Here is a 19,479-nt window from a genome sequence, read left to right as displayed (position 1 = left end):
CAAATACAACAGTCCTGCTCTCTGCATTCGTCTGTCCTGCGGGTGGGTTGTATAGCTCTTTCCATAACGATCCAGTCTGTTTTTTCCCCTCCTTCTCCCACATCACCAACAGGCATGCCAAATGCAAATCTGCTCACATTCTGATCCCATTCCGGCAAAAACACAGGGACTACCACCATACTGAGTTTCACAATAATCTCCACAATGACAATTATTCACAGCCCCTCAGTTCTGTTCACACAAAAGATTGCAATTTGAATCTTGCCTTGCATAGGTTCAGCTCTATCGGAGCTGGTTACCAGGCAAACTGTGTTTTAAGAATCACCGACTGCTGGGGAGGGTAAGCTGGGGGGTAGGGATGGACAAACCGCCCTGTACATACCTCCTTTTGGCAGCTAGGCAAAACAATTTCGTGACAAAGAGACTTGTTCTTTTCAAAGCTCACCCAACACATGAAACTGACAGAATGAAACCTGAGAAACTTTAGCAACCAAAGAAAGCAGCCTTCCAAGGATCAAGGTGAATAATTGATTTGTCGGCTTTTGTTTCATCTTTTAAGCTATTTTGCTCATTAAATAGAACTGTGGAATTTGTCAGAAGCCCAAACACTGACACACACTTCTGACAGCAAGTGCCTATTTCAAACTACAGATTCATTTGCCAAGCTTATTCAACAACGATTAGCTGCAAAGCCGGGGAACTTACCGAGCACAAAATTATTGGAACAAAGCAGGGAGGAGGCAGAAGGCACCAAAGGCAGCTTCTCCGTCTCGTTGGTGCCAGGTTCTCCTGTCTGCCGTCCAGCTCACACTTGCCTTTATAACGAAGACTCCGGCAGAACTCACTAGCGAAACCTGATGAATTATAAAACAGCCCCTCCTAGACTCTCATATTTTACATCACAGGGGGTGACCACGCAGCATCCTCTCTCCCTGGGTACATATATTTCCTTGTAACTCATCCTGATAAATATATCAGCCTTAAAAGCAGCGACAGTAATTGGTGTTTGGGATGTACCAGCACGAACCAATAAGATGCTTTCCCACCATCCGTACAGCACCCCCATCCTCCATTCGAGTTCCCCCACACCTTGTTAAGGTGGATCCACCCAACCCAGTGGGGGTAGGCAACCATGGCAAAATGTGGAGGAAAGCCCGTGAGTCTCCGATGCCTACACGACAAGGCATAGTACTCAGGTTCAATTCTCATAACAGTTCTGTAAAGACCAGCACTCATATCTGCACAGCCCATCACAGCACACCAAACACTTTGCTCTTCCTGAGAGAAGGGCTCTGCAGAGCCCCTCAACAACAAGGAGAGTTCAGCAGTGCTACAGTGTAAATGAGCCATCAGAGAAGTTAAGTGACTCTGTCCAGTGCTCCTAGAAATGGAAGCTGTTAAGAGGCCCTAGAGGTTCGGGAGTTCAAGCTGCCCGCTGTGCAGATGAGGAGTCCGTAAGGAAGAGAGAGAGAGAATGACTTGCGCAGGTCACACGGTTTCCAAGTACGATTCCAGCCTGACCCCAAACCCAGGTCTTCTGATGTTAAAACTGCCTTTCTATCCTACTGTGCTACCTCTAGAGCAAAGAAGCCCTGAAAACGGGGAGAAGGGCAGAAATCAGAAACAGTCCCATTGATTGGCCAAAAATCATTAACAGGCAGGCAGCACGGAGGAGCAGTATCTGAGCTGTTTCCTCACTGACAAGGTCAGTATAACTTCTCTAGGTTCCCTGAGTATCAACACCAGAAATCATGTTTTGATAATAATAGCTATTATTGAGCACTTCTCATATGCCAGGCAGTTAGTTTTAGTGCTCAGGCTCATTTAATCTTTATTTAATCTTCAAAATATTTCTATGAGGTAGGTATTATCAGGAACAACATATTTCAGATGAAAAAAAAACCTGAGATTCAGAGAGGTTAACACATCTGAGTAGGATACCAGCTGCTAAGTGACAGGGCTGGAATCGACTCCAGGCAACCTGGTTCCAGAGCCCACGCTCTTAAACATATCCTCCCATCCCAAGTAGTGTTTCACATTCAACTGTAGGGGCAGATGGGCATGTGAGCAGGTTTACTCACTATGGCCTTTAGTAGAAATTAGAGAAAGAGCATAGGTTTAGGGACCCAAGAGCCTTATGCTTACACCCTAGCTTTGTCACTGATTTATAGCATCATGGGTGTTTATCTGTAAAAATGGATATGTTAATGTTTACCTTGCACGATTAAATACATCAAGAAAACATAGTGCCTGAAAAAAACAAACAAACAAAAACCAACCAAACAAAACAATCAAGAAGAAAATGCAGTGCCTGGTTATAATGCATACTCCCAAAATTACTGGTTATTATTCTTACCATACTTCTTGTTGGAAAATGGATTTCTGTCTCATTTCTCTTTAAACTGTCTTTTCCCATGTAAACTATTTTCCAAGGAGTATTCTGTTAAGAGGGCTTCTGTGGTGGCTCAGAAGGTAAAGAATCCACCTCCAATGCAGGACGTTTGGGTTAAATCCCTGGATCGGGAAGATCCTGTGAGAAGAGAATGGCTACCCACTCCAGTGTTCTTGCCTGAAGAATCCCGTGGACAGAGAAGCCTGGCGGGCTACAGTCCATGGGGTCGCAAAGAGTCAGACACAACTGAACAACTAAGTGCATGCACGCGCGTATGCACGCGCGCACACACACACACACACACACATTCTGTTAAGACTGTGAATCTGCCAGCCTGTGAAAAAGTGGAAACGACACCAGACAGATCTATCACCCAGACTGAAGAGTGTCCCCAGGAACATGAGGGCTTTCTGCCTGAGTGGCAGGCCCGGGGGCCCTGTTCTGGGCTACCTGTTCATCTCCCTGGCTTCTCCTCCGCTTCACTTCCGCCTTTAGTCAGATGAGCTCACCAGCCCAGGAAAGCACACATAACCGCACATTGGATATCCACAGGGAGACCAACCTGGCTCCCTCTGCCCGCTTCAGACAGGCACCTGCCACATAACAACAGGGCTCTACGTCTACTGCCATTGGGTCAAGCCATGCCAAGCAATAAAAAGGTCCTGTCTCTAAAGTTCCACTGCAAACTCCTGTCCTAATTTAGTACAAGCCATGATTTGGTCACCTGTCAGGTCCCAACCTGGTGAACTTATCCATATAAGAGATTACTATCTCCAAGGCATGCAATCAATGTTCCCTGAGGGACATCAGTGTTAGCCCTCTGTGGGACAAGGTGATGCTATAATCTTCCAGGCTATTCAGGTATAATATGAGAGATTTCCTTAGCTCTGTTTCTAAAGAGTGTCTGAGTAGCCAACTTAATTTACTAATGTATGCACCATTCTCTCTGTTTTATCCTCTAAGCATATTACTAGAGGATATGGAATACAAGTAGATGAGGTGCCCACTCTTCTCATGACCATAATACTGGACACTGTAGGATCAGAGGTATGCAACATAATCAGGAGCTCGGGGGAGAGGGACTTGAATTTCTAAACATGTATAAACACCATGTGTAGCAAAGAATAAATGGTAACTGTGATTATAAGATAAAGGGTTACTTCAAATATTATTATGTGGGAAGACTATTGAGAATCCCTTGGACTGAAAGCAGAACAAACCAGTCAATCCTAGAGGAAATCAAATATTCATTGGAAGGACTGATATTGAAGCTGAAGCTCCAATACTCTGGCCACCTGATGCCAAGAGCCGACTCATTGGAAAAGACTCAAATGCTGGGAAAGATTGAAGGCAGGAGGAGAAGGGGTAACAGAGGATGAGATGGTTGGATGGCATCACCCATCCAATGGACAGGAGTTTGAGCAAGTTCTGGGAGATGGTAAAGGACAGGGAAGTCTGGGGTGCTGCAGTCCATGGGGTCACAAAGAATTGGACACGATTGAGTGACTTATCAACAACAACAGTCTACACATGGCCTGATATGGCTTGGTCTACTCTAAATCTTTCCATTATTTTCAGCTTCTTGGTCTACCATGATCCCCCCAAATCCCTTCTAGAACCATTCTCCCCCTGCTGCCTGGCTATTCAACCATTATGACACATCCATGAAAAATCACTATAGATGAGTTTTCATACAGTTTTAAAATTATAACACACTGTTCTTTCCCTTGTCAGTTCAGTCGCTCAGTCGTGTCCGACTCTTTGCAACCCCATGAACCGCAGCATGCCAGGCCTCCCTGTCCACCACCAACTCCCAGAGTTTACCCAAACTCATGTCCATTGAGTCAGTGATGCCATCTAACCATCTCATCCTCTGTCGTCCCCTTCTCCTCCTGCCTTCAATCTTTCCCAACACCAGGGTCTTTTCAAATGAGTCAGCTCTTCGCATCAGGTAACACGTATTCCATCATAACTACCACCCCATGCCACCGATTTCTCCCAGACATAATGAACTGTATGGTGCCTGGAAGCTGTGCCAGTACTTGTGCATATTAGTGACGGTGCTATTTACTGACACATTATGTGCCAGTGATGGGTTAAACTTTACTTGCATTGCTCATTCAACCTTCATAACATTTTGAAGTGGGCTGTACTATTATCTCTAATTTGTAGATAAGGACTTGGTGATTGGAGAGGTTACATGACTTGATAATAAATGGCACAGTCAGAATAATGACTGAAGTCCAAGACTGCAGAGTCTGCTCTCTTAGCTATTATATCCACTGCTTCTAAGAGACTGAGAGAACAGAGAACATAAAATAGAAGTGTCTGTTCCCAGTGTTTTTACTGTTCTCTCCTTAACTTACTTCACTCCAGTTTCACCTTGACCATTCCACCAGAGTTGCTTTTAAGGCAAATAATGACATGCTCACCAAGAGAAGCAATGGCCAGAGTTTACTTGATGTCTTCACAGCTCTTTGACACAGTAACTCTTATCTTCCTTGAGTCAACCACTTTTTAAACTTGGTTCCTGAGACCCCCATGGTTTCCCTCCCACCTCCTTAATCCATCCTTCTCAGTCTCCTCTGCTGAGCCCTTCTCCACTTTCTGATCTTTTAAGTTTCTTGTGTCCCAGGGCTCATCATTAATCTCTCTCATTACACTCATTCCCTAGGCCACAACTTCCAGTATTGAGGCTTACGTAATGCCATCTCTGGATTAAAAACTACCACATGTAGATCTCTAGCCCTGGCCTGTGCCCTGAATGCTCGACTTTCATATCCAGTGCATCCCACATCAGAGCATCTCCACTTGACTGTCTAATAGGCTTTCATATTCAAAGTGTCCAAAACTAAAGCTGTGGGTCCCACCCCTCCCATATTTACTGTACTCCTAATATGTACCTTTTTTTAAGATGGCAAAATCATTCACCAAGTTGCTCTGGTCAAAAACCCGGGAGTCATTCTTAGTTCTTTTAAAATAAATCTTTATACCCCACATCTTATTCATCAGCAAATGCTGTTAATTCTGTGTTCAAAGTATATCCCAGATCTTTTCTTCATCCTTACTTCTGCTCTGTAGCCTTTACCACTATCATCTCTCACATGTATCTATGCCATTGCCTCTTAAGTGTTTGTTTTGCTTTGACTATGGGCTTGCTACAAATCATTGTCTACACAGCAAAACAAATTCAGACTCTAGTACTCCCGATGCAGCTCCCTTTCATGGCTCCCCTTTCACCTAGGATGATAAATTTCTTAAAAAACAAACAACCCTTATGGCTCCTGGTACTTTACTATATCTTTAATGTATTCAGCCTCTCCTGAATGACTCTGACAAACAACAGTTCTATGAGTTTGGTTTGTGGTATGGGTTAACTTGTATTCCCCACCACAAACTCATAGGTTGAAGTCTTAACCCCCACCCAATACCCCAGAATGTGACCTTATTTGTAAACAGAATTGTCTCAGATGTAATTAGTTAAGAAGTCAAACTGGAATAGGGTGGCTCCCTCATCCAATGGGACTTACTGGTATCCTTATAAAAGGGGGAGACCCACCTCCTAGAGTAATGGAAATAAAAACAAAAGTAAACAAGTGGGCCTGATTAAACTTAAAAGCTTTTGCACAGCAAAGGAAACTATAAGCAAGGTGAAAAGACAACCCTCAGAATGGGAGAAAATAATAGCAAATGAAACAACTGACAAAGGATTAATTTTCAAAATATACAAGCAGCTCATACAACTCAATACCAGAAAAACAAACCACCTAATCAAAAAGTGGGAAAAAGACCTAAACAGACATTTCTCCAAAGAAGACATACAGATGGCTAACAAACACATGAAAAGATGCTCAACATTGCTCATTATTAGAAAAATGCAAATTAAAACTACAATGAGATATCATCTTATACCAGTCAGAATGGCCATCATCAAAAAGTCTACAAACAATAAATGCTGGACAGGGTATAGAGAAAAGGGAACGCTCTTGCACTGTGGGTGGTAATGTAAATTGATACAGCCACTATGGAAGATGGTATGGAGATTCCTTAAAAAACTAGGAATAAAACCACCATATGACCCAGCAATTCCACTCTTAGGCATATACCCTCAGGAAACTGGGGTTGAAAAAGACACATGTATCCCATTGTTCACTGCAGCACTATCTACAATAGTTAGAACATGGAAGCAACCTAGATTCCCATCGACAGATGAATGGATAAAGAAGTTGTGGTTCATATACATAATGGAATATTACTCAGCCATAAAAAGGAACGCATTGAGTCAGTCCTAATGAGGTGGATGAACCTAGAACCTATTATACAGAGTGAAGTGAGTCAGAAAGAGAAAGATAAACATCGTATTCTAACGTACATATATGGATCTAGAAAAATGATTCTGAACAATTTATTTGCAGGGCAGCAGTGGAGAAACAGACATAGAGAATAGACTTACGGACATGGGGAGAGGGGAGGAGAGGTTGAGATGTATGGACAGAGTAACATGGAAACTTACATTACCATATGTAAAATAGGTAGCCAACGGGAATTAGCTGTATGGCTCAGGAAACTCAAACAGGGGCTCTGTATCAGCCTAGAGGGGTGGGATGGGGAGGGAGATGGGAGGGAGGTTAAAAAGGGAGGGGATATATATATACCTGTGGCTGATTCATGTTGAGGTTCAACAGAAAACAACAAAATTCTGTAAAGCAATTATCCTTCAATCAAAAAAAAAAAAAAAAAATGGGGAAACCGGGACACAGATAGGCAAAGAGGAAAAATGGAGGCCAAAAGACTAGGAACTACCAGAAGCTAGGAGGCAGCTCTGCCGGTAGCATGCAGTGATTTTTCATCAAGCTAAAATGACCTTCCTTTATTATGAGATTATGTCTTTTCTACTCTGTTTTTTCTTATTGTTTTTTTCTATTCAGTTGCCTTTTTTTTTTTTTTAAGTTGCCTTTTTATTTTTGGCTTCCCTGATAGCTCAGTTGGTAAAGAATCCACCTGTAAGGTGGGAGACCCCAGTTTGATTCCTGGGTGGAGAAGACCCCCTGGAGAAGGGATAGGCTACCCACTCCAGTGTTCTTGGGCTTTCTTTGTGGCTCAGCTGGTAAAGAATCTGCCTGCAATGTGCAAGAGCTGGGTTTGATCCCTGGGTTGGGAAGATCCCCTGGAGAAGGGAAAGGCTACCCACTCCAGTATTCTGGCCTTGAGAATTCCATGGACAGTCCATGGGGTGGCAAAGAGTTGGACATGACTGAGTGCCTTTCACTTTTGACAATGAGAATAGTGTGTTTTTTTGTCTTATTTCATAACATCCTTTCTTTTTGGCAAGATAAAAAGTTGGTAATTCTGTTGGCCTATAAAAGTTTGTCCTGAAGCATTTCTGGTCTATGAAATGTAAAAATCTGGCAACAACTGCTTGAATGCTGCCCTTTTTCATCAAGCAAGAAAATCCATCATGGGGGCTTCCCTGGTGGTAAAGAATCTAGGATTCTTTACCAGGAGACATGGGTTTGATCCCTGGTCTGGGAAGATCCCATATGCCATGGAGCAACTAAGCCTGTGTGCCACAACTACCGAGCCTGTTCTCTCGAGCTGGGGAGCCACGACTGCTGAGGCCTACATGCCCTAGAGCCTGTGCTTTACAAGAGAAGCCACTGCAAGGAAAAGCCTGTGCACTGCAATGAGAGAGTACCCCCCTGCTCACCGCAACTACAGAAAAGCCTGCGCAGCAAGGAAGACCCAGCACAACCAAAAATAAGTAAGATAAATAAAACCAGTTCTTAAATTAAAAAAAGAAAACTCATGATATGTAGCCACATTTGGTGATGGGAAGAAGAAAGCTTTTCTCTCAATCAGCTGACAAGGCACCTCCCTGCTCATACATAAATTGCTTATGCTAATGGTCATAACTCATCTTATTATCAACAAATTAATTTGGTATAATCCTATGTGACAAATTTGTATGAGAATTTAACAATATTCACTCATAACTGAATTCCACAAAATTCAGACTTTTTCTTAGTCTTTCCCTCTCCTTCTTTCTTGGTGAAGATTTTCTATTTCACTAAATTCTTGACTTGTTTTTGACTTGATCCCTTTTCTTCTGGGTTCAGGACCTGTGGATTTGTGCAAACATCGGAGGATTAAATGAGATCACCTCGGTTAAACATCTGGAATATTGCCAAAGCCCTTAGTAAATGCTAGTTCCCTTCAAAGAAAGAAGCAAAGCTTTAAGCATTCAGGAGGGAAATGGCTTGTGGACCAAAGGAGATATAGAGCAACTGAATGACTTGGCAAGATGGGCCAACCTGAAGAGTGTTAATGAACACTATCTGTTCGTTGAGTTTCCAGTGATCATAAGATAGTTTATAGACATTGTGGGCTTATTTATAAATGTGCCCACACATAAACATACACAGAGAGAAACTGGACTATACTGATAAATCATATACATCACTAATATAAATTTGATGGGTGTGTGTATCCCCTTCAGAAAGAGAAAACCAGAAGGAAAAAGCTATAAATATAAAAGTTTGCTTTCTGTCTTATCATTATCTGGTCCCCTATAATCTAATTCATGTTCACTGTTTTGCTGTAAACTGGGAAACCTTAGTAAAGACAAACTTCAACCCCTCTGTTTGCCAAAGTTATCTCAGACTGAAAATTAGTGATGGAGGAATTTCTTCATTTCATGAATATTCATGGAAAGTCTGTTATGTCTCAGGCACCTATTGCCATGTTGGATGGCAGGAGGTCAATACAATCAAGGTCAGATTTCTTTTCCCCTAAGAAGCTTTCCCAGGTGGCTCAGTGGTAAAGAATATGCCTACTTATGCAGGAGACACAAGAGATGTAGGTTCAATCCCTGGGTTGGGAAGATCCCCTGAGGAGGAAATGGCAATGCACTCCAGTATTCTTGGACAGAGGAAATTCCACAGACAAAGGAGACTGACGGGCTACAGTCCATAGGATCACAAAGAGTCAGACACAACTAAGCAACTGAGCACGTACAAAGAACATTTCAGGCCAGGGAGTAACGAGCAGATAACAACTAACTATAGAGTTGCATAGCATATTTTATAAGGATTCACTAGGGTGCTATGGATATCTAGAAAAGGGCATCTCATCTAGTCTGGGAGGTGAAGTCAAGAAAGCTTCGTGGAGGAGGTTATATCTAAGCTGAGTCTAGATGGATGACTCAGATCAGATCAGATCAGTCACTCAGTCGTGTCTGACTCTTTGTGACCCCATGAATCACAGCACACCAGGCCTCCCTGTCCATCACCAACTCCCGGAGTTCACCCAGACTCACATCCATTGAGTCAGTGATGCCATCCAGCCATCTCATCCTCTGTCGTCCCCTTCTCCTCATGCCCCCAATCCCTCCCAGCATCAGAGTCTTTTCCAATGAGTTAACTCTTCGCATGAGGTGGCCAAAGTACTGGAGTTTCAGCTTTAGCATCATTCCTTCCAAAGAAATCCCAGGGCTGATCTCCTTCAGAATGCACTGGTTGGATCTCCTTGCAGTCCAAGGGATGCTCAAGAGTCTTCTCCAACACTACAGTTCAAAAGCATCCATTCTTCGGCGCTCAGCCTTCTTCACAGTCCAACTCTCACATCCATACATGACCACAGGAAAAACCATAGCTTTGACTAGATGAAACGTTGTTGGCAATGTAATGTCTCTGCTTTTGAATATGCTGTCTAGGTTGGTCATAACTTTCCTTCTAAGGAATAAGCGTCTTTTAATTTCATGGCTGCAGTCACCATCTGTAGTGATTTTGGAGCCCAGAAAAATAAAAGTCTGACACTGTTTCCACTGTTTCCCCATCTATTTGCCATGAAGTGATGGGACCAGATGCCATGATCTTAATTTTCTGAATGTTGAGTTTTAAGTCAACTTTTTCACTCTCTTCTTTCACTTTCATCAAGAGGTTCTTTAGTTCTTCGCTTTCTGCCATTAGGGTGGTATCATCTGCATATCTGAGGTTATTGATATTTCTCCCGGCAATCTTGATTCCAGCTTGTGTTTCTTCCAGTCCAGCGTTTCTCGTGATGTATTCTGCATATAAGTTAAATAAACAGGGTGACAATATACAGCCTTGACGAACTCCTTTTCCTATTTGGAACCAGTCTGTTGTTCCATGTCCAGTTCTAACTGTTGCTTCCTGACCTGCATACAAATTTCTCAAGAGGCAGATCAGGTGGTCTGGTATTCCCATCTCTTGAAGAATTTTCCACAGTTTATTGTGATCCACACAGTCAAAGGCTTTGGTATAGTCAATAAAGCAGAAATAGATGGATGACTAGGAGATAGCTAATTAAGAAGATTTCTAATCAGAGTGAGAAGGATGTGATATGCAGAGATCAGGGGATAAGGGGTTGATCATGGTTCTCTGGTGGAGTGGAATTTTATCCATTTATCACTCAATAAACTAAGTATGCATGATGGAAAAAATACTAACTTCAGAGTTTAGGAATACCGGAGAATTATTATTCATTTTTCATGAACTTCTTCAATGCAATGAAGGTTGAAGTGGTAAATGTCATGCTTTATAGTTAGACAGTCCTGATTCATTCAAGCTGACCTTTACAAGTTGCTTATCTTCTCTGAACTGAACTTGGTCCCTCATCTATAAAATGGAGATAAATGTACTTATCATACAGCTGTTGCATTATTCTGAAAATTTAAAGTGCGACATATCTTGCTTCCCACCTGCCACAAAGTAGACACCAGAGTAATTGTTAATTCACATCCTAAAAACAGTTGCCTCATTCTGAATAAAAACCTACGTCACTCATACCAACTCTTGTTTACCACCAGGTTATACTTATTTATTTTTTTTCTCAATCAGTTTTCTCAAAACTTTGACTGTCAACATCATCATCCAAAGAAAATATGAACACACCTTCCATTATCTGAATATTTATATATTTGTAGGATGTACAACCATGCTGGGACTTCTCTGGTGGCACAGTGGTAAAGAAGCCACCAGCCAACGCAGGAGACGCAGGAGCTTGGGTTCGATCCCTGGGTTGGGAAAATTCCCTGGAGGAGGAAATAGCAACCCACTCCAGTATTCTTGCCTGGAGAATTCCATGGACAGAGGAGTCTGGTGGGCTACAGTCCATGGAATCACAAAGAGTTGGATGTGACTGAGTGACTAAGTATGCACAACCATTTTACTATGGCATAGCATGTACATTCGGAGAAGGCAATGGCACCTCACTCCAGTACTCTAGCCTGGAAAATCCCATGGACGGAGGAGCCTGGAAGGCTGTAGACCATGGAGTTGCTAAAAGTCAGACACGACCGAGCGACTTCTCTTTCACTTTTCACTTTCACGCATTGGAGAAGGAAATGGCAACCCACTCCAGTGTTCTTGCCTGGAAAATCCCAGGGACGGGGGAGCCTGGTGGGCTGCCGTCTATGGGGTCGCACAGAGTCAGACACAACTGAAGCGATTTAGCAGCATGTACATTATAAATCCTAAACCAAATCAGAATTTAAAAGCTGATTGAACAGTTAATGGAAAGAGAAAGGTTTTATCATCTTACAAACCCTTAGGATGCATATATTCGCTTTGGGGAATACTTTGAGCTCTTAGGAAAGTCAGTTTAGTCAGTTCAGTCGCTCAGTCGTTTCTGACTCTTTGCGACCCCACAGACTGCAATACGCCAAGTTTCCCTGACCATCACCAACTCCTGGAGCTTACTCAAACTCATGTCCATCGAGTTGGTGATGCCATCCAACCATCTCATCCTCTGTCGTCCCCTTCTCCTCCAGCCTTCAATCTTTCCCAGCATCAAGGTCTTTTCCAATGAGTCAGTTCTTCACATCAGGTGGCCAGTGTATTGGAGTTTCAGCTTCAGCATCAGTCCTTTCAATGAATATTCAGTACTGATTTCCCTTAGTATTGACAGGTTGTATCTCCTTGCAGTCCAAGGGTCTCTCAAGAGTCTTCTCCAATACCACAGTTCAAAAGCATCAATTCTTCAGTGCTCAATCCATACATGACTACTGGAAAAACTATAGCTTTGACTAGACAGACCTTTGTTGGTAAAGTAATGTCTCTGCTTTTTAATATGCTGTCTAGGTGCTCATAGTTTTTATTCCAAGGAGCAAGTCTCTTTTAATTTCATGGCTGCAGTCACCATTTGCAGTGATTTTGGAGCCCCCCAAAATAAAGTCTCTCACTGTTTCCATTGTTTCCCCATCTATTTGCCATGAAGTGATGGACCAGATGTCTTGATCTTAGTTTTCTGAGTGCTGAGTTTTAAGCCAACATTTTCACTCTTTTTCACTTTCATCAAGAGGCTCTTTAGTTCTTCACTTTCTGCCATAAGGGTGGTGTCATCTGCATATCTGAGGTTATTGATATTTCTCCTGGCAATCTTGATTCCAGCTTGTGCTTCATTCAGCCTGGCATTTGTCATAATGTACTCTGCATATAAGTTAAGTAAGCAGGGTAACAATATACAGCCTTGACGTAGTCCTTTCCCAATCTAGAACCAGTCAGTTGTTCCATGTCCAGTTCTAACTGTTGCTTCTTGATCTGCATACAGATTTCTCAAGAGGCAGGTAAGGTGGTCTGGTATTCCCATCTCTTTATGAATTTTCCACAGTTTGTTGTGATCCACACAGTCAAAGGCTTTGGCATAGTCAATAAAGCAAAAGTAGATGTTTTCCTGGAACTCTCTTGCCTTTTCGATGATCCAGCAGATGTTGGCAATTTGATCTCTAGTTCCTCTGTGTTTTCTAAATCCAGCTTGAATATCTGGAAGTTCACAGTTCACGTACTGTTGAAGGCTGGCTTGGAGAATTTTGAGCATTACTTTACTAGCGTGTGAGATGAGTACAATTGTGTGGTAGTTTGAACATTTTTTGGCATTGACTTTCTTTGGGATTGGAATGAAAGCTGACCTTTTCCAGTTCTGTGGCCACTGCTGAGTTTTCCAGATTTGCTGGCATATTGAGTGCAGCAGTTTCACAGCATCATCTTTTAGGATTTGAAATAGCTCAGCTGGAATTCCATCACTTCCACTAGCTTTCTTTGTAGCCCACTTGACTTCACATTCCAGGATGTCTGGCTCTAGGTGAGTGATCACACCATTATCTGGGTCATGAAGATCTTTTTTGTATAGTTCTTCTGTATAGTCTTGCCACCTCTTCTTAATATCTTCTGCTTGTGTTAGGTCCATACCATTTCTGTCCTTTATTGAGCCTATCTTTGCATGAAATGTTCCCTTGGTATCTCTAATTTTCTTGAAGAGATCTCTAGTCTTTCCCATTCTATTGTTTTTCTCTATTTCTTTGTATTGATCACTGAGGAAGGCTTGCTTATCTCTCCTTGCTATTCTTTGGAACTCTGCATTCAAATGGGCATAATATCTTTCCTTTTCTCCTTTGCCTTTAGCTTCTCTTCTTTTCTCAGCTATTTGTAAGGCCTCCTCAGACAACCATTTTGCCTTTTGCATTTCTTTTTCTTGGGGATGGTCTTGATCACTGCCTTCTGTACAATGTCAGGTCAGGAGACCTAAACTCATTTATTCACATAGCACCTAGCAGCACAGACCAGGTATCAGACCACAGTGGTTTGTATCTGCAGGTTCCATGTCCATGATTCAACTGATGGTAGATGGAAAATATTTGAAGAAAAAAAAAAAAAAAAAAAACCGTTCCAGAAAGTTCCAAAATATAAGATTAAAAGTCATCACACCAGGAACTATTTACATGGCATTTACAACTATTTAGACAGCATTTACATTGTATTAGGTATTACAAGCAATCTAGAGATGCTTTAAAGTATATGGGAAGATGAGCCTAGGTTACATGCAAATACCATGTCATTTTATATAAACAACTTGAGTATCCTCGAATTTTGACATCCACAGAAGTCCTGAACCCAATCCTGAACCTATACTGAATAATGTGTACAAACTGAAGAGACAATGCTGGGATATTAGGGAAAAATTATAAGACTGGTGGCCTCAAAATGTCACTATCCCAAACCAGTTTTTATAGTTTTAATTTTAATATATATTGCAATAATAATAAAAGCTTAATATAGTAGAGATCTTAAGTAATCAATATGCAACTGTCTCCCTTTCCAAACGTCTGTGGCAAGTAGTTAATATATTTTAAAAAATATTTTTATTGAAGTATAACTGATAACATCTTTCTTTTTCAGAGAGAAAAAGGAAATAATAATAACCATTTGCTGAGTATTTACAAGGGCAGACACTATGCTAATCACTTTACATGCTCTTTCTTATTTGGTCCTTGTAGTAATCACAGCACCGCACTGCATCTCTCTAAAGGACATTGAACATATTTTAGCATTTGTTAGGGGCCTATCAGAGAAGGCAATGGCACCCCACTCCAGTACTCTTGCCTGGAAAATCCCATGGATGCAGGAGCCTGGTAGGCTGCAGTCCATGGGGTTGCTAAGAATTGGACACGACTGAGCGACTTCACTTTCACTTTTCCCTTTCTTGCATTGGAGAAGGAAATGACAATCCACTCCAGTGTTCTTGCCTGGAGAATCCCAGGGACGGGGAAGCCTGGTGGGCTGCCGTCTATGGGGTCGCACAGAGTCGGACATGACTGAAGCGACTTAGCAGCAGCAGGAGCGGCAGTTAGGGGCCTATAAATCTAGGCCTGTGGGCCAAATCTGGCCCATTGTCTGACTTTGTAAAATATATAAGTCAAGAATGATTTTTACATTTTTAATTGGTTGAAAAAAAATCAAAGGAAGAAAAAATGTTTTGTGGCACATGAAAATTATATGATATTCAAATTTCAGTGCCCATAAATGAAGTTTTATTGGAACCTAGCCACATATCCATTCATTTATGTATTATGTATGGCTGCTTTTGCATGAGAACAGCAGACTTGATTAATTGCAGTAGAGACTAAATGGCCTATAAAACTTAAAATATTTATTGTCTGGCCCTTTGCACGTGTACAATCTGCTGACCCCTAGTGTATGTGAATGGAGCCCCCTGGAATTATGTAGGTTATGACTTGTGTGGTTGTAAGCCATGGTCCAACTTACACTCCTGGGAGAAGGCAATGGCAACCCACTCCAGTACTCCTGCCTGGAAAATCCCATGGACGGAGGAGCCTGGTAGGCTGCAGTCCACGGGGTCACTAAGAGTCAGACACGACTCAGCGACTTCACTTTCACTTTTCACTTTCATGCATTGGAGAAGGAAATGGCAACCCACTCCAGTGTTCTTGCCTAGAGAATCCCAGGGACGGCCGAGCCTGGTGGGCTGCTGTCTATGGGGTCACACAGAGTCGGACACAACTGAAGCGACTTAGCAGCAGCAGCAGCAACTTACACTCCTATATGGAAATGAGGCTCAGAAAGATTAAGTCACTTGTCCATGCTACTAGTAAATGGCAGAACCAGAGACTTTTAGGGCAATTTTTTAAGACTGAAACATGCCCTTGATTTCACCTAGAGTTCAGACCCTTTTTTTCTGAAGGTCTCTTCTGGCTACAAGACATGAGGTACTGCCAGAACCACCCCCCACTGCTTCCCTGGTCTTCTTGTGCCAATTTTAGTATCTTTATGGCTAAAAACAGGGTAGAGAGTAGGTAGAACAGGTCAATGGAACAAAAGAACAATTTACTCCTTCCCAACTGCCTCCATGAATCTCTTAAAGCCACACTTGGCCTCTGAGTCTGAGACTTTGAGCTGAAAGTGATGAAAAGGACATGTGATGGAATGCTGGAAACCTCATTACTGGCTCTTTGCCTACAGAAACTCAGCCAGCTTATCTTCTTTCCCAAGGAACTTCAAACTTACACTGGCTCAGCTGGTTCTTTCCAGGTGCCTGTAACAAGCTGTTCTGCCCATATGAGATCAGAAGTTGATAGACCAGAATCTGCATACACCTTTCTATCCTAGAGAATACGTCCCTATTTCCTAACCCTCATTGTTAGAAATCCTCCAAGGATCTCAGCCACTCCCGGGTTATAATCTGGACACTGTAAAACACCAAGTCATAATAATTTCTTCCCGGATAGTATCCTGGAGAGCCATATACATTAACATAATTTCTGTGGTTCCAATTACAGCCAGAATTTCACCTCTAAGCAAGAACAACTAACACTGGCAAGGCATCAACTATGTAAAGTTGTGGGAACAGCTTCACATAGGCTAATCTCATTCAATCCTCCCAGCAAACAGATTCATTATTCCCATTTTATAGGTAAAGACACTAAGGCTCAAGAGGAATTAAGCAGCGCATACTTTATACACACCTGGTAAGTGGTAGGTCTGGGCTTCAAACCTTGAGCTCTCTGACTTCTTAAGTGCCTGTCACTTTAGTAAAAGAGCCCTCCAGGAAGAAGCTATGGTGTTTTTTTTTTTCTTTTTTTTGGCATGATATTCATTAAAAAGCAAGCAAACAAACACCCCTACCATTCTCTTTCCCAAATCTTGGTGTAATTATTCTTTATAATTGGGACACAGCACAGTGTGATAGAGTTCAAGTGACAGGCAGGGTTTAAATTTACTGACAAGTCATTTAAACAACTTGATCCTTTGTAAATCTGTAAAATGGGAGTAAAAACTGGTCTACCTTGCACGATTGTTTGGAGGATTATATAAAGGAATATTAGCACTCCATTATATATGAAATGTTCAGAATAGGCAAACCCACCCAGAAAATAGATTGGTCATTGCCTAGGGTTGAAGCAGAGAGTGTTGCGGCAAGGGGGAGGGGGGGCGGATGAGAGGAGTAACTGTTAATGGGGAGTGATTGTTAATGTGTACAGGGTTTTTGGTGGGGGGCAGATAATGCAAATATTCTAAAATTGATGGTGGTCAGGGTTTCATGACTGTGAATATACTAAAAACTAATGAATTATATACTTTAAATGGGTGAAAAACATAGTATATGAACTTTAAAATAATGTAAAGTGCTTAGCACTATGCCTGGCACAAATTAAATACTTCATAAATGTTAGTTTCGGTCATAATTGTTTTGAGGAAGAGACTGGTTGGTTCATCAAACTCATTTCCTCTTCAGGAGCACAAAACTAGACTCCACCCCAGAAATTAGGTGCAGCCATATGTCTGAGCTCTGGCCAAGGAAATGTGAGTTCTGGCCAATGAAATGGAATGGGCCTGGCCTATAACAACATTTCCCCAGCAAGCCTTCAACTTCTGTTTCCCCTCCCACCAGCTTGATGCAAATGAATCCTTTGACCTTGGAAGCCACATGTTGAAAATGGAGGGGCCATAGCATGGAAAAAGTCCCTGAATCACTGCCTAGAGGACAGTTAAGACAAGTTTTGAACTTCCCAAGAAAGAAAAGAAACTTCTATTGTGTTTAAACCATTATTCATTTTAAGAGCTGACTGGAACAAGAGCTTGTATTATTGTAACCAATACATTATGGTTACACGTATTCTTACAAACCGTCTGAAATAAACTGTGGACTGGTTGACTGTGATGGGTCGGGGGTCCTGAGGGTGTACAGGAAAAGCTGTCTGGCAAAAATATTCACTCCTTTTAACAATCAGACAATCACTGGACAGTCTGGAGAGGGTATATAGTTTCTAATTAGCCTTTCCAACCTGTGGAAGCTGAGTCCTTGTTCTGCCCGAGTCCCTTCATGAACAGCAGGCAACACGCACCCAGCCCGTGAGCAGTGGCAGGGTGTGGAGGAAACTCAGGCTGCCACTCGGCACTGCTTTCCTGCTCTCCTTTAGGGAGGGTATGTACCCCCACCCTCTTCTCCTTTGACAGAAGGGAGAACAATACAAATCAAAGACGGGATCCACATCAGATCATGTACCACCCTTGGGTTTTTGCTCATACCACTTTTGCTCATATCGCTTTTTAAAGCGGTATTGTCCATGCTTTAAATGTAGAACCCCGAGAGCTATTAGCTCTCCTGGGGAGTAACGCCAAAATATTTGATTGTTATTGTCTCTCTTTCAGAAGACTCGCTGTCAGAAGGAAGAGCTCTGAGTCATTCCTTGGAAAAGGTGAACAGAGGATATATGCAAGCCCAACCAAAGGCAGCGGAGTAAAGGGAAGACAGTCACTGGGCCGAGGGACCCTCACATATATGAGCCCCTTCCCTCTGTCAATTGGGGCCAACAGTGCCTTTCCAGGCATGGTGAGGACCTGTGGCAATGAAAGATCTCATAAAACCAGGTGATGATTCCCAAGTATTTACTGTCCTTTTACCTGGGGCTTCCCAGGTGGCTCAGCAGTAAAGAATCTGCCTGCAATACAGGAGGCTCAGATTCGATCCCTGGGTCAGCAAGATCCCCTGGAAAAGGAAATGGCAACCCACTCCAGTATCCTTGCCTGGGAAATCCCTGGACAGAGGAGGGCTACAGTCCATGGGGTCACAAGAGTTGGACACGACTTAGTGACCGAACCACCACCACCACCACGTTTTACATAGCTTGCTGAATCTTCTCAGCAAGCTTTAACAAGCTTGTTACCTGAGTAAAAAGCTCCACTTGGGAGATAAGGAAACTTGAGGGTCAGCGAGGCTGAAGAAGCATCCCCCTGATCACCCAGGTGGTGAGCAGCAGAGCAAGACTCTAACAGGGAACTGACATGCCAAAAGCCGGCATCTCTAATCACTCTACCTTTACTGACTCTGAATAAATTAAACATATTATCAAGGTGAATGGCTCTTTTACTGGAGAATCCAGGATGCCCAAAGTCAAAGGCTGATCTTTTTTTATGGCATAGACAGAACGCCTTCCAAGGCTGTCATATTCATGCATAAGAAGTGCCCAAGAGAATAATGAACCAGATGGGAAAAGGAAGAACAAAGACCATCGTCCTGGGACCCAGAGACTAGCCTGCCTCAACACGATTCAAAAAGTTTTGCACAAACTCAGACCTCATAGATGTTGAATATCAGATCATCGCAGGTAGAAATGTGAATTTCCAGTTATAAAGCACGTCTTCTTGCTGAAAATAGGTTCCCTCCCCCAGCACAAACTCATAGAGAAAGATTTTTCTGGATTTTTCTCTGCTTCCTGTTCGCCAGGTGGTTTCTTTTTGCCTTCAACCTCGCAGTCTCATTGTTTCTCTCAT

General features: G+C 42.5%; 1 protein-coding gene across 20 annotated transcripts in view; it reads right to left on the bottom strand.

The window, feature by feature from the left end:
* DLG2 (discs large MAGUK scaffold protein 2) overlaps positions 1 to 19,479 on the bottom strand; it is a 2,332,068-nt gene that overhangs the window by 221,117 nt on the left and 2,091,472 nt on the right. The window contains exon 1 of one of the 20 annotated variants that reach the window (XM_070783352.1): positions 706 to 826. The exons of 18 other annotated variants lie outside the window; for them this stretch is intronic. The gene's annotated coding sequence lies outside the window, so the exon portion shown is untranslated. Of the gene's footprint in view, positions 1 to 382; positions 436 to 705; positions 827 to 19,479 lie in introns of those variants that run through there. One more of the 20 variants, XM_070783354.1, reaches the window with a different exon arrangement.

This window comes from Bos indicus, chromosome 29 (genome assembly GCF_029378745.1).
Source record: "Bos indicus isolate NIAB-ARS_2022 breed Sahiwal x Tharparkar chromosome 29, NIAB-ARS_B.indTharparkar_mat_pri_1.0, whole genome shotgun sequence".
Lineage (NCBI taxonomy): Eukaryota > Metazoa > Chordata > Mammalia > Artiodactyla > Bovidae > Bos > Bos indicus.
The sequence above is the reverse complement of the archived record's forward strand: the minus strand, read 5'-3'. Positions and strand labels throughout refer to the sequence as shown.